Below are 15776 nucleotides of genomic sequence, written 5' to 3' on the forward strand. Positions count from 1 at the left end.
TTTTATGAAGCCAATGCAAGCATCTATGATAACCCTGTGGAAAGCTTTACTTTTAAAACAAAAGAAAAAAGAAGGAAATTGTGAAGACTCAGGGTCTATGTTAAAGGGGCAGAATGATGCAGGCTTTGGCCTCAGGATTATCTGTGGACTGTGTTTGAGTATTAGGAAAGCTCTTGGCATGCCGGGCTGGAGAGGGAAAATGTTTTCTTTCCCTGTCTCAAAACACATGTCACAGACTCCTGGGAGCTGAGGAAGTAGCTCTTCTGCTTGCTTAAGCATAGATGAGCAGCTGGTCAAGCATTTTCCTGATATTGGAGAAGTGGTTTGAGTTTGCTCTAAAATAGTTTAGATAATAATATACCAAGACATTGTCTCATCGGTAAAGTAAAAATGTATCTGTTGAAATTTTTGTGTGAATGTCTTCTGACCAAATCTTGGAAAAGATCATGCTTGCTTGTTTTTAAATACCACTAACAATAAAGCACAGCATTCAGTGGCAATTGCTGTTTGGATTCTGCATCCCCTATGTACTTGTGATTTCATTACCCTTACCCAGGGACCCTAACGCAGTAGATGTTGACAAAAGCCCACCCAGGCAGGAAGGTTCCCTAGATTCTTATCTCCAATAAACTTCTCAGCAAAAGACAGACACAAGTGAGCTGAGGTTGAAGTGGTAGGGCACAAGCCTTGAGCATAAACAGGCACAGAGACAGTGTCCAGTCCCAGAGTACAAGCCCTAAGACAAACCAAAACAAAAACAAAAAACAAATCCCAAACCTAACATTTTTCTCACTGTATACAGAGGCACGTAATAAAGGAAATTGCTTCCTGTGTTACAAAGAAATAGAAGAAAGAAGATGTCCCACAATTATTCTCTTCATACCATGTTATAGCAAAGCCTCAAAAAATTGCCCTTTTTCTAAATTTATAAATTAATATCATCCATTTGTTGGCAACTCTGTGTACATTATTCACATTAACATTTTATACATGAAGTGTTGGAGTTATCTATTACCTGAGTTCTAATTATAACTCTCATGAAAGAATATTCTAGGCAAATAGAATGCAAGAAACATTTGTAAATTTGTCTACTTAAAAGAATTTTGTAAGTATCCTATAGAATATGAAATTACAAGCAAAACCAAAATATTTATTTTAAATCTGAACTCTAATTTAGCAAGTTCTACTTAGTCTTTCATTAGATTAACTTTGCTCTTTCTCCAGGCTTAAGTTTTTGTAATCCTTCATCCTTTCCTTGGAATCTAACAGAGTGGTGATTACTTACTTTTTCAAATTTTGGATGGGAATCATGAGCTATTTTGCATCTAAGAATGTTCTGTAATGAAGAGAGCATTTAAAACACAACTGAGGATTATATATGAGTTGCATTTCAATAGGAAACTTGAGTTCTCAAAACATAATGACATAATTAGCCCAAACGTCCAACTTTCTATTCCTTTCTTGTTTGGTTTGTTTTATTAAGACAAAATTATACTACCTGGTCCAGGGAAGGTATCACTGTGTAATTCCACTATCTAATCTCTTATCTTAGTCTGAGTGCTAGAATTCTAGCCTTGTATCACATTGCCCTTCCATAGTTTCTTGGTTTATTTAATCTAGATACAGACTATCAATTCTGAACTAATCCAGTAATATTATCCATTGCACTGCTCACAGTGTTCATGTACTCTTTTCAAAGATGTTATAACATTTGACACAGGATATGAACATTTTCAGATGCACCTGCAGGAGTCTCTGATTCATTCCTCCATGTATCCGATCTCTTTAATAATGATTACTTGACTCTATTACTATCTCTGGTCCCTATCTATGTAATATTCTTAAACTTTTTTGAAGAAAGTTCACTTGAGAACTTTCTAACATTAAAAATTATCACTTGATTCTAGTCTTACTCAGGACATATTTTCTATTGTTTTCTAACTTTTCCACATATTCTGAGAGTTGCTTAATATGTGTACTTGTGCATATATAAGTGCCTCTGTATATATGTGTATGATTGCATGTATGTATGCAAAAGTCTCAACATCTTATTCAGCAATCTTGCTCATGTCTGGTATTCCAATAATTGAGCCATTCTTTCAATCCAGATTTTGGCTGGTTAATTATATATAGTTTCTCAAAACTGTTCTTCCCAGGCTGGATGCAAACTGAACTTCCCAGACACCTTTACATTCTTAGGTTTTATTTCTCCAGTAGTATCAACTTTAAAATTACAAACATTTTGTGAGTGTAAAGGCTAAGCTGTAGCCTAGATTTTTAACTCAAGAATTCATATAAAGATAGATGAACATGCACATTACATATGCTGAATGTACACTGTTAGAAATGTGATCCTAAGCTGGGTGGTGGTGAGATCTTCGGATAGGGTTCAAAGCCAGACCGGGCAGGAAAGTCCTGGAGACTCTTTTTCCAATTAACTACAAGAAAACTGAAAGTGGCACTGTGGCTCAAGTATAGAGCATTAGCCTTGAGCTGAATAGCAGAGGGACAGCTCCCAGGCCCAGTGTTCAAATGCCAAGACCACCACCAACAAAAAATATATAAGTAAAGGAAAGAAAATGTGATCTTATCCACCACTTCATGGCTAGTATAATCACTGCTCTCTCAGGATGGACTTTTTTTCCAATTAAGTTCATGCTCTTATATCTGATTTGCATTGGAAACAGAATTGTGCTTCCATTCTACTGTCTACAAAGTTGCGTGATTAGCAAGCATGGTTTAGAAAGGGAGTGGCCTCATACTTCGTGTTCCACGTAGGAGTAATACTAAGTGACATCAACTGTATAGACATCTCTTTTCAAAGAAGAAATATTAGATGTTTATTGTAAAGTTAATATTTGACATTTTTTTCTTTTTTTTTTTATTGTGAGAATACCGTACAGAGGAGTTACAATTACATGGGCAAGATAACAAGCACATTACTTATCAAGCATTGTTGCCTCTTCTTTGTTTCCCCTTCCCATCCTTCCCATACTCCCCCCTTCCCCCCACCCCACACTCCCCCACACCAAAGTTGTAAAGTTCGTTTTTCAACATAACGACTTGTACATCTCATTACTGCAATGGGTCCACCTGTATCCCTAAACGATTTGTTTTTAGAGAATATGTCCAGCAAAGAATCCACAACATAACTCAGCAAAAGTAGGTGCACTGAATCATTTTGGAATTAATTTTTTGCTTGGGAAGATTATTGATCTTGTTGTTCCTTTTGGGGAAACTTAAAGTCATATTTCACTTTTTTGTTGGTTGTGCAGCTTGAATTCTGATCCTGGGCACTGTCCCTCAGCTCTGCAGTTCAAGTTGAGCGCACTACCACTTTAGCTACAGCACCACTTCCGGGTTTCTGGTGGTTAATTGAAGATTATGGTCTCATGGACTTTCCTGACAAGACTGGCTTTGAACCACAATCCTCTGGTCTCAACCAGAGGATTACAGGTGTAAACCATCAACACCCATCTCATATTTGCAAATATGTGCACTGAATGACACTGTGTAGACAAAGAATGGAATTTTTAACCAAAGGATAACATAGCAGCTGTTCAGAAAAATTGAGGTAGCAGTAAATATGTCCTCCTTTTCCATTTTGTTACATTAATGACTCATGAGCTATGGGACCCTTACATTAGCATCCTGTGACATCTGTATAGGTATATTTAGTATCAGGAAATGTTCATAGAGAAATCTAGAAGGAATGAGATTTTTAGAAAACAAAGGAGATAAGGTATGAAAGAACAGCATAGAAGGAGATACATTTATCATGCAGCGATTAAGAACTAGCCTAAGAGATTTAGAATGCTAAAGGCAATGAGGAAAAGCCTACTTGACAACTAGTTCTTCAATAACCAAAAATGGTTCTCTAGACCAGTTTCTGGTAAACTTAGTTACTATCATTTTTTTTCCATCTGGAGTTATTCCTTATTTTCTGTCACAACTATTAATTAGCCTCTGCATTTTTGGTGCCAAAACTGACCAAAAAGGTTTCAAAATCACACTTAAACTATTTTCACTTTGTGATTAGCAGTGATGACACAAAATCCTGGAATCATTGAATTTCCAGAATTAATCTTCACCTAACATCTAAGCCCATTCCTGGCATTAATTGCTGTGACTTAATGAACAGAACTTTTTCAACACAGTATCCTAACATAAGTAAATACATGAATTAGGGACTATTGTCAGGTGTCAGTATGGATGGAGCAATTATATATTTCAAGTATGGGTTATTTATTTTCCATTTACTATTTTTTTTGCCAGTCCAGGGCTTAAACTCAAGGGTAGGGAATTATTCCTGAGCTTTTTTTTTTTTGCTCAAGGCTAGCACTCTACCACTTGAGGCACAGCATTCCTTCCAGTGTTTTTTTTTTTTTTTTATGTGTTACTGATGAATTGAACCCAGGGTTTCATGCATGCTAGGCAATTACCATACCATGAAGCCACATTTTCAGAGCCCTAAATGACTTTCATAAGAAGGCATTACATTTTCATTCTGTAACTATGCATCAGAAGTTTGTCCAGGTGCTAGAAAATGATGTAGAAAGTAAAACAATTACAATTGGATGGACAACGAATTTCACAGTCTAGCCAGGGCACAGTGGGTCTTACCTCAGGGAGCTGTTTCAACAGGCTAAGCAAGATAGCTCCTGACCCACAGCCCACCTCCAGAATGAGAGGATCACCTTAGATTCCAGCCACATGGGGATGCTGGACCCCCTCCTCCAGCACCCATTCAACCAGTTTTTGTGAAAGAGAGAAGAGAAAAGTCAGAATTACAATTAAGTCGGGTGCCGGTGGCTCAGAAATCTAATCCTAACTACATAGGAGGCTGAGATATGAGGATCATAGTTCTTAGCCAGCCCCAGCAGGAACGTCTCTGAGACTCTTATTTCCAAAGAAACACCAGAAAACCAGAAGTGGTGCTGTGGGCTCAAGTGGTAGAGCACTAGCCTTTTGCTGAGGAGCTCAGGAACAGTGCCCATGTCTAGGGTTCAAGCCCCACAACTGACAAGAAGTGGACTTCCTACCACAAGAAGTGGATTGAATAGCACCCATTGTCCTTGAGAGCATGGTAGTGAAGTGAGGCCGAGCTTCCTGTGAAGCTGAAGTCATAAGGAGATCACCTGACTTCTCTGTGCCTCGGTTTCCCCAGATGCAAAACTTAACGCAGTGAAGGATCACCTTCCTCATGGGGATAGGGTAATGATGAAAGAGAGTCATGTTTTGTTTCAAAATCCCCACCTGTTGCATGATTAATAACTGACCCCACCTGAGCCCTTTGCTGGTATCTTCCTGTCATTTGCTCACAGAATTGCCGAGAACCTTCTCTAAAGGCCACTCCCTCCATGCCAAGCCATGCTCAAGAGATTCCCTCTGTATAAATCCCTTGTTTCCTCAAAACTGTCCTGTGAGGAGAATGAGGTCTGATGGTTTTGGCCCTACCCAGAGCTTCACCTGTGGTCAAGAATCGGCTGCTGTGGACTAAAAGTTTGGGATAATCCATCTAAATCGATGACTGAGGATGGCGCTACATGTCTACCATCCCAACTACAGAGGACCAAGCCTGGTGGAGCATACCTGTCCCAGATAGGACGACCTCAATCCAGACCAACCAGAGCATATATTGAGTCTCTGTTTCAGAAATGCCCAAGACAGAAAGGTGGCTCTTCAGAGCCAGGGTGAGGAAATAAGCAGGGGGTCATGGTGCCCCCAGAGGAGTGTCTGACCCAGGAAACAGATGGGCCAAGAGCAGAGAACCAGGGCCAGGGACCAGGTCAGGGCTTTAGGTGGGCTGGCAGTGCACCATTACCTGAGGTTTGAAATCCTGCACCTTGGGAAGGGGGAAGGGAGCCAGGGTGTGGGCTGGCATCTCCATTTCTTACTATACTCCAAAGTCGCTTGAGTCTCTTCCTCACCACTCAGCCACCTCTACCTTCCTCAATTGCTGGTAGTATTGGAAACTAACAGAGGGAATCCAGGTGCTACTGGGCAGCATGGAATGTGGGCGTGGCCACCATTCTTGTATCCCATTGGTTAGAAAGAACCATGAAATAATGGGGATGTGGCTAGAATTCTGTGATGCAAGCAGCATGGGTGGAGTCAAGAAGACAGCAGCACCCCCAGCTCTTTTCTCAGGGACCAATTTAGTTGGAGAAAAGAGGATGACCTTCTTTAGCTGGATGGCTGCACAGATTATTGTGTATGTCTGTTTGTTACCAGACCCGGACCTTGAACTCAGGATCTGGGAACAGTCTGTGAGCTGCTTTTGCTCAAGGCTCGCCTTCCACACTGAAGCCCTGGGCTTCTGGCTTTGTTGGAACTGAAGTTGGAGAGAGGTCTCAAGGACTTTCCTGCCTAGGATGACTTTGACCATGATCCTCCCATCACAGCCTTGTAAGTATCAAGGAGGACTGCTGAGAGCCACTGGTGCCTGCCTAATCCTTGGTCTTGCTGATATTCTTGGACAGAACGGTGAGTACCCTATCCCCAAGTTGAAGTGGTGGGAGTTGGAGCCCACAGTTGGAATCCTGGTCCTGCCAACTCCAAATGGCAGGAGATCCTAAGGAACTCATCCTATCCATATGAATACCAATGGAATGTGATGTATTTCATGATTGAATGGGCAGTTCTTGAATGATTCTAGGATAAAATTATACACAATTATATTATAGGATACTGACCGATTTTAGTTAATTCTTTATTAAACATTTAAACAATCACATTCATAAAATTTAGGTATAATAAAATACATAAGAATTGGGCCTCACATACTGCAAAGGTGCCATTTTTCTGCCAGGGCTGGGATTGAAACTCATGGTCTTGGTAACTCTGTTGCACTGTGTGGGTTGGGAAGCTGGCCTCCTTGAAGTCAAGAAATTCAGGTCTGTTCCTCATGCCTAAAACAGATCCCCACCACTAGAAAACATCCTGTTCATGTACAATTTACATATATGATTTATATTTATATACATAAGTTGACTCCATATTGCATTCAGTAGTTATTTTATTTTTTTGTTTTATTCATGTATTGACCATTTATTTTATTTACTATTATGGAACATAAAACATTGATTACATTGATTATACAGGATATAGGTCTTCATCCCTGACACCCAAGACTTTCACAGAAAAGGAAAACATGTGTCACCATTAACTTCTAACTCCACGATACATTTTTGGTAATGCTGGCATCTGAATTCAAGGCCTACAAGCCTACAAGGCCCAATTCATGAATGGTTGAGTGTTAGCATGCCATCCTGTGGCAAATTGAGCTGACAGAGTGTTCCTAGGACCTCAGGTCAAGCCCCAGGAGTTACCAAAATAAGAAAAGATTGGCATGCAGATGGCAGTACGCTAATAAATATATATCTTTATAGAGTGTCAAAGATGTCTACACATTATTCACTTATATAGACTACATTCTTACCAATTCCTGGGTATTAATTCTGCCTCAATGTAATTAATAAATTGTTTTCATCCGTAAACTATTAATGAAATCAGTGTCCTGAAATTATTGCATTCCTTTAAGTAATTATATTCTTTCAATGCTTCATAAATATTAAATCAAATCAATCAGCCTCCTGAAATTTTAATTTAATTTTATAGAGCATCTTCCATGATCAATTCATTCAACCGTGACATTGACAACATTCCATTGTTAATCCTGATAGTCTGGCAGCCTTCAGCAATGCAAGTTGAAGTATCCTTTGCAACAGTGTCACTCAGACCAATGAGGGTCACCATACAAAGGAAGAAAATATAAAATGGCCATATTTTTTCTGTGCATTGCTTTCCCTGCAAGGCCTGGGGGTCTAGGGTCCCAGGAGGAGCTGCAGATCTAGTGGCTGTACCTCAGCCTAGGGTGATCAAAGCTGAGGCAGAGTTGCCACGACCTGAGTTCAAGCACCGTATTGAGAAAAGTAAAATTAAAAAAATTTAGCTCCCTGGCTTGCAATTCACGATGTTTATTCTTCCAGGCTTTGGATTTGAACTCAGGATCTGGGTGAACCTACATCAATGGGGATGAAGATAAGAAAGTCAGGCCTGCTCACTAGTCCTGAATTCAAGCAACAGCCCCGGAAATATACTATTTATACACATTGTAAAGATAGGATTGATACTTACCTATAGATGTTCAGTCCATACATGTTTGGTGTGGTTGTTCTTGTATTTTTTGTTTATTAATTTATTTACCATTGATTGTACTATGATGAAACCCCTTCCATGTATTACATTGATGACATCCTTTCACAGAGCATCTAGATTTATAGAAATGTTCTCCATCATGCCAGGATTCTCAGGATCACCAATGATATTCAGAGAAAAGGAAACCAAGTTTCACACTTGGCTTCTTACTCCACGATTCACTTGTTGGTAGTGCTGGGATCTTAACTCAGGGCCTAGTAGGGCCAACTGGCCAATAAGTCAAGGTGAACACACTAACCTGTGAGCAACTAATGAGCTAGGCCATTCCCAGGATCTGACATTGATTACCAGGGTGGTCCACTATAGTCATGAATTCATACTTTAAACATACGATCTATATTGACAAACATGTGTGTACAGCATCTTGTAGAAGTTTGGTGAACTTCTCCTTATTTTGTCTCTACTTCATGGAGGTATTTTGTATTTGACTAAGTAAGGTGACAGGTTTAACTGTGCTGACATGGATGACAACCTGTTCCCATGGTTATAGGGCTGCCTATGAATTCCCCTTCCTAGTTGAGACTCAGGACTTACACAGGAGAGGAAAACGTTTACAACAACTGGCTTCTGACAACAGGATGAATCTTTTGTGAATGCTGGGATTTAAACTCAGGTTTGGATAGCACTGTTGCACTGAGGAGGAAGGGGAAGCCCACCATCCTTGAAGACTAGAATGTCAGGCCTGGTCCAGGACCTGATTTGAAGCCCCAGCACTGAACAAAATAGCAAGCCCACCTTTTTTAAACATAGGATCTCTCTTTAACCTACAGGTGTGTTATGCATCTTGCATTCAGTGTATTTATACTTTTTATTAATTTTTTATTTATCTTATTCATGGATGTATTGTGCATTTTATTGAATATGTTGACAGATATAACTGTGCTTACATGGATGACAACCTATTCCCATGGCTATTGAGTTGCTTATATAGCATTTTCCATCCTCAATGAGACCCAGGACATTCACAGAACAGGAAAACGTGTGCAACCCTAGGCTTTTCACATCAGAATGAATCTTTGGCAGTGCTGGAATTTGAACTCAAGGTCTAGCAGGTCCAATTGGTGAATGGATCATGGTGAGCACACCAGCCTATGAGCCACTAAGGAGTTAAGCCATTTCTGGGACCTGAGATGGAGTCCTGGTGGGGGCCAGTATAGTCATAAATTCATAATTAAACAAAGGATATATATTTCCAAATATGGGTGGGCGACATCTTGCATTTGGTGTAGTCATTCTCTTTATATTGTGTCTTATTCATTGATGTATTGTGTATTTTCTTTTTTTTAATTTTTATTTTTTATTGTGAACATACTGTACAGAGGGGTTACAATTACATGGACAAGATAATGAGTACATTTCTTATCAAGCATTGCAGCCTCCTCCTTTGTCTACCCTTCACATGTCTTCCCAGCCTCCCCCCTCCCCGACCCTATCCTCCCCACCCACACACCAAAGATGTAAAGTTCGTTTTCGACATGAAAACTTGTACTTCTCATTGTTGTAACGGGTCCACAGTTATCCTTAAACGACTTGTTTTTCCCCTTCTCCTCCAAAAATTGTACTGACAGCAAATACAGTGAAAGCAGGGTTTATACTGTAGGGGAAGGACATACAAAGCAACAAAGAAATAATATTATAAATGAATTAGAAACAATTGCATGAAAGAAAAAAACATTTGAATACATATCTTAGGGTTCATTTCTCTAACATCACCTTATTTGACATTTTCTGCTTGACTCAGACATATACTAGATATTGCAAATAAGCGAAACCATGGGATCTATGTTTCTTTGGACTTGGCTTACTTCACTTAAAATAATTTTTTCCAAGTCTTTACATTTCCTAACAAATTGGGCAATGTCATTCTTTCTGATGGAGGCATAGAATTCCATTGTGTATATATACCACATTTTCTTGATCCATTCATCTACTGAGGGGCATCTGGTTTGGTTCCATATCTTAGCTATGGCAAATAATGCTGCAATAAACATAGTTGTGCTGGAAGCTTTAGTGTGGTCTTGTTTGTAAACATTTGGGTAAATGCCCAAAAGTGGGATTGCTGGGTCATAGGGGAGCTCTATGTGGAGTCTTTTGAGAAACCTCCATACTGCTTTCTAACGGGTTTGAACAAGTTTACACTCCCACCAACAATGAAGTAAGATTCCCTTCTGTCCACATCCCCTCCAGCATCTGTTGTTATTAGAGTTCTTGATTTTTGCCATTCTATCTGGGGTGAGCTGGTATCTCAATGTTGTTTTGATTTGCATTTATTTGATGGCTAGAGAGGTTGAGCATTTCTTCATGTGTCTATTGGCCATCCTTCTTTCTTCTTCAGAGAAGTTTCTCTTTAAGTCTTTAGCCCACTTATTTATTGGGCAGTTCTTTCTTTGAGGATTTCTTGTTGGAGGATTTAATTTTTTGAATTAGAAGTATATTTTAGATATGAGACCCTTGTCCGTTGTATGGCTAGTGAAGATCTTCTCTCAATCTGTGGGCTTTCTATTGATCTTGCTAGCTATGTCCTTTGCCATGCAGAAGCTCTGCAACTTCATGCAATCCCATTTGTCCAACTTTTCTTTGATTTGTTGTGTTTCTGGGTCTCAATTAAGAAAATTTCGGCCTGCACCAAGGAGACCTAGGGTTTCTCCTGTAATGTTTCCAGAGTGTCTGCTTTGACTCTGAGGTCTTTGATCCATTTGGAGTTGATTCTAGTGCAAGGTGATATTTAACGATCTAGTTTTAGTTTTCTACAAGTAGTTAACCAATTTGACAGCACCATTTACTGAATAGGCTGTCTTCCTTCCATTCTATTTTTTTAGCTCCCTTATCATTAGATGTCTATAGGTCTGTAGGTTCATTTCTGGGTTTTCAATTCTATTCCATTGGTCCTGAGGTCTGTTCTTGTGCCAGTACCAAGCTGTTTTGATTACTATGGCTTTATAGTAGAGTTTGAAATTTGGTATTGATATTCCTCCAGCAGTGTTCTTTGCGTTGAGGATTGTTTTTGCTATTCGGGGTCTTTTATTGTTCCATATGAATTTTTGGATTGCCTCTTCTATTTCCTTGAAGAATGAGGTTGGAATTTTGAGAGGTATTGCATGGAATTTGTAGATAGTTTGGAAAGTATTGCCACTTTTGCGATGTTAATCTTTCCAATCCAGGAGCATGGAAGGTTTTGCCATTTTCTAAGTTCTGTTTCAATATCCTTTTTCAAGTTTTTAAAGCTTTCACTTCTCTTCAATCTAGTATTAGAATGCTTAGCTACAGCAATAAGACAAGATGCATACATAAAGGGGATCCAAATAGGGAAAAAGAAATAAAACTCTCCCTCTTTGCAGATGACATGATCTTGTATTTAAATAATCCCATAGATTCCATTCCCAAATTACTCAAGCTGTTTCAAAACTTTGACAAAGTAGCAGGGTATAAAATTAACCCCACAAAATCAATGACTTTTCTGTATGCCAACAATGAGAAAAGTGTGGATGAAATTAGGAAAGCAACTCCATTTGTAATAACCCCACAAAAAGTAAAATACCTAGGAATTAACTTAATCAAAGAAGTGAAGGACCTTTATGATGAAAAGTATTGTGTATTTTCTTGAGTATAGGTTGACAGATATCACTGTGGTGATCTGGAAGACAACCTATTCCCATGAGTATAGAGTTGCTTATACCTTCTCTATCCTAGCTGAGAACCAGAATTTGCACAGCACATGAAAACAGGTGCAACGACTGGCTTCTCACATCAAGGTGAATTTTTGGCAGTGCTGGGATTCGAACTCAAGGCCTAGGAGGCCCAAATTCCCAATGGGTCCACGTGAACACACCAGACTGTGAGCCAAGAAGGAGCTGGGCTTTTACCAGTAACTGAGATTGAGTCCCAGAGAGGCCAAAATAGTCCTCAATGCATCATTGAAACATGGGATGTATATTTACATCCGTGTGTATACTGCATCGTATATTAAGTGTAGTTCTTGTCTTGGTTTTGTATGGTATTCATGGATGTATTGTGTATTTTTTGAGTATATGATGACAGGTATAACTCAGCTGACATGTATAACAACTTATTCCCATGACCACAGGGTGGCCCATGCATTCTCCATCCTAGCTGAGACCCAGGAGTTGCACAGGAAAGGAAAACAGGGGCAACAATTTGCTTCTGACATCAAGATGAAACTTTTGGCAGGGCTGGGATCTGAACTCGGGGCCTAGAAGGCCTAATTGGTGAATAGTTCCACATGAGCACACCATGAAGAGTGAGCCATGAAGAAACTAGGAATTGCCAGTACAAAGAAATAATCTGATAAATATGTTAGAAACAATTGCAAGAAAGAAAAAAATACATTTCAATTCTTAACTTGGGGTTCATTTCACCTATTATATTGATCTGGTTTAATCAATTCTCTGCCTTCACTACCAGATTATTTGAAGAATACATACAATAATTGCACTGAGAAGTGATTTAGAGAAATAATTCATATTGTTTACTTTTAATTTTTTGAGGTAAATACTTGGATTCAAATTCAGAGCCTTGCATTTGCCAGGCAGGCCTCTGACCACTTGAACCATGTCACATCCAGTAATTTTTCTTTGATTATTTTTGAGATAGAATCTTGTATTTGTTTATTCCTAAGCTACCTCGATAGTGAATTTCCTAGTTTATGTTCAACATAGGTAGCATGACAGCCACTCATTGACACATCTAGCTTTTATTGATTGAGCTGGAGGTCTCTTTTATGTTTTCCAACTTGACCTTGAACTGCAACTATCGACATTTCTATTTTCAGAGTAGCTAGGATTATAGGTATAAACCACCTCATTTGACTTCTATTGTATATGTTTACGAAAATTTTGAAAGCATGAGAAAATCCTCTAGAGTTACTAACCATATCCAGATTCTAGGCGAGAAACTAATGATTATTCTGTCAAAAATTTTTGACATTATTCTGACAAACTTAAATTTTTTTTTTCAAAATACCGTACAGAGGGGTTTCAATTTCATGGGTAAGGTAATGAGTACATTTCTTACCAAGCATTGTTGCCTCCTCCTGTTTCCACTTCTCATCCCTTCCCATCTCCTCTCTCCACCCCCCCCAACAGAAAAAGTTGTAAAGTTCCTTATTGGACATAATGACTTGTATAGCTCATTGTTGCAATGGGTCCGATGTATCCGTATTTAAAGGTTGGGTTTTGCCCATTCCCTCCACAAATTATAACAATATCAAATAAAATGGAAGTAGGGGTTTATACCATGGGGTAGGGACATACAAAGCAACAAAGAAATAATCTTACAAATATGTTAGAAACAATTGCAAGAAAGAAAAAAAACATTTCAATAATTATCTTGGGGTTCATTTCACCTAACATGAACTTATCTTACCTTTTCTGCTTGTCTCAAAAATATACTAGTTTTTGCAAATAAGGGAAACCATGGGACCTATATTTTTGGGCCTGGCTTACTTCACTTAATTTTTTCCAAGTCTTTCCATTTCCTAACAAATGGGGCAATGTTATTCTTTCTGATACAGGCAAAGAATTTCATTGTGTACATCTACCACATTTTCTAGATCCATTCATCTAATGAGAGGCATCTGGGTTGGTTCCATATCTTACCTATTATAAATAATGTTTCCATAAACATAGTTGTGCTGGAAACTTTAGTATGGTCTTGTTTGTGATAATTTGGGTAAATGACCAAAAGTGGGATTGCTGGGAAATAGGGGAGCTCTATGTGGAGTCTTTTGAGGAACCTCCATACTACTTTCCAAAGTGGTTGAACAAGTTTACACTCCCACTAACAATGCACTAAGATTCCCTTCTGTCCGCACGTCCTCCAGTATCTGTTGTTATTAGAATTCTTGATTATAGCCATTCTAACTGGGCTGAGGTGGTATCTCAATGTTGGGTTGATTTGCATTTCTTTTATAGCTAGAGAGGTTGAGCATTTCTTCATATGTCTATCAGCCATCCTTCTTTCCTCTTCAGAGTTTCCCTTTAAGTCTTTAGCCCACTTGTTTATTGGGCAGTTGTTTCTCTGAGGATTTGTTGTTGGGGGATTTAATTTTTTGAGTTCCAGGTATATTTTAAATGAGACCCTTGTCCATTATATGGCTAATGAAGATCATCTCCCAATCCGTGGGCTTTCTATTGATCTTGCTAGCTATGTCCTTTGCCTTGCAGAAGCTCTGCAACACATGCACATGTGCGTGTGTGTACTCGCACATGCATGCACACATACCAAAACACAAATGAGTATTTCAATGTGAAGTTTATATTTTTTTATCTTGCTGTACTTTATTTCCCTGTATTATTTCACAAATTAACAAAATCAGCTAAGGACATATTTACATAAAATTCATCATGTTTTTCTAAAATCAACTCTCTTTTTGGAAGCCTGCTTTTATTTGACACAAAAGTAAATTATTCAGGAAGTCAATTCATCACTTTCAAGTCTATAGTATTAGATGATTTTTTAGGTTCCTCCTAGCAATATGATTTTGTGAAATCCTGCATCAAGCAATATATTTCTTTCACTAGAAGAGAAACCTCTGTCAAACAATTAATAATAGCTTATTCTCCTCTTGGCATTCATCTGTAGTTTTATTTTCTTCATATATTTCATGATCTGTCTGTGTATGCCAAAGACTGCCATGAAAATATAAACACCCTTCTCAGCGGTTAGCATGTGTATACCATTCATAGATAATGAAATTGCTTTGGAATAAATAATGTTCACCCTGACTATCTTGAGAAAGAAGAATTGGTTTCTCAGCACTTTAGGTAAGAACTTGAGGGAAAGAAACAAAAGGAAAAGTGAGGAACAACTCAACACATAGATTCAAATGAAATAAACAACCCAAGAAAACACAAATTAATTCATTACTCAAGAACCTGCAGGAAATGAAAGATTTAGAAAAAAAATCAGGTATGACAAGCTTATGAAATTCGTGACTACATGGGAGTGCAATGTTGTGAGGATAGTGGCAAAAGCCCAGACGGAACAGAACGTTCTGTACACAATGCCATGCACCTGTTATTCTAAATTCCAGGTAGAATAACATCAAGTGGACTGAGGCCAAGTTCATACACAAGTAGGAAGCCATTTTCTAGCTGAAAAATAATCAGGATTACTTAGGGCTGGGGGCATGACAAAGTGGTAAGAACACCTATTTAAGGGGAACAAAACACTCAATTCAAACTCTAATATTAGGGTTATTAAAGAAAAAAGCTATGATTTTAATAATTAGAACAATTGTAACACTTGAGTATTTGAGTGGGGAAAATCCATTAGAGAGATAGAATGAAACCACATTCCAATGGTCCTTTAGTGATAATGTTTAGTGGTACTTTAGGCAAAACAGAGTTACCTTGCAAATGAGCATGGATGTGCATTTGGGTGATGGAAATACTCTACTTACACAGGTGTAAATTAAATAGATTTTTTGGGGGTAGATTGTAGTTCTTGAACTAAGAGCCTGGGTGATGTCCATGAGCTTTTTCTCTCAAGGCTACCACTCTAATACTTTGATCCACAGTTCCAATTCTGATTTTCTG

Source organism: Dipodomys spectabilis, unplaced genomic scaffold (genome assembly GCF_019054845.1).
Source record: "Dipodomys spectabilis isolate Male_0828 unplaced genomic scaffold, ASM1905484v1 ptg000248l, whole genome shotgun sequence".
NCBI classification, from domain to species: Eukaryota; Metazoa; Chordata; class Mammalia; order Rodentia; family Heteromyidae; genus Dipodomys; species Dipodomys spectabilis.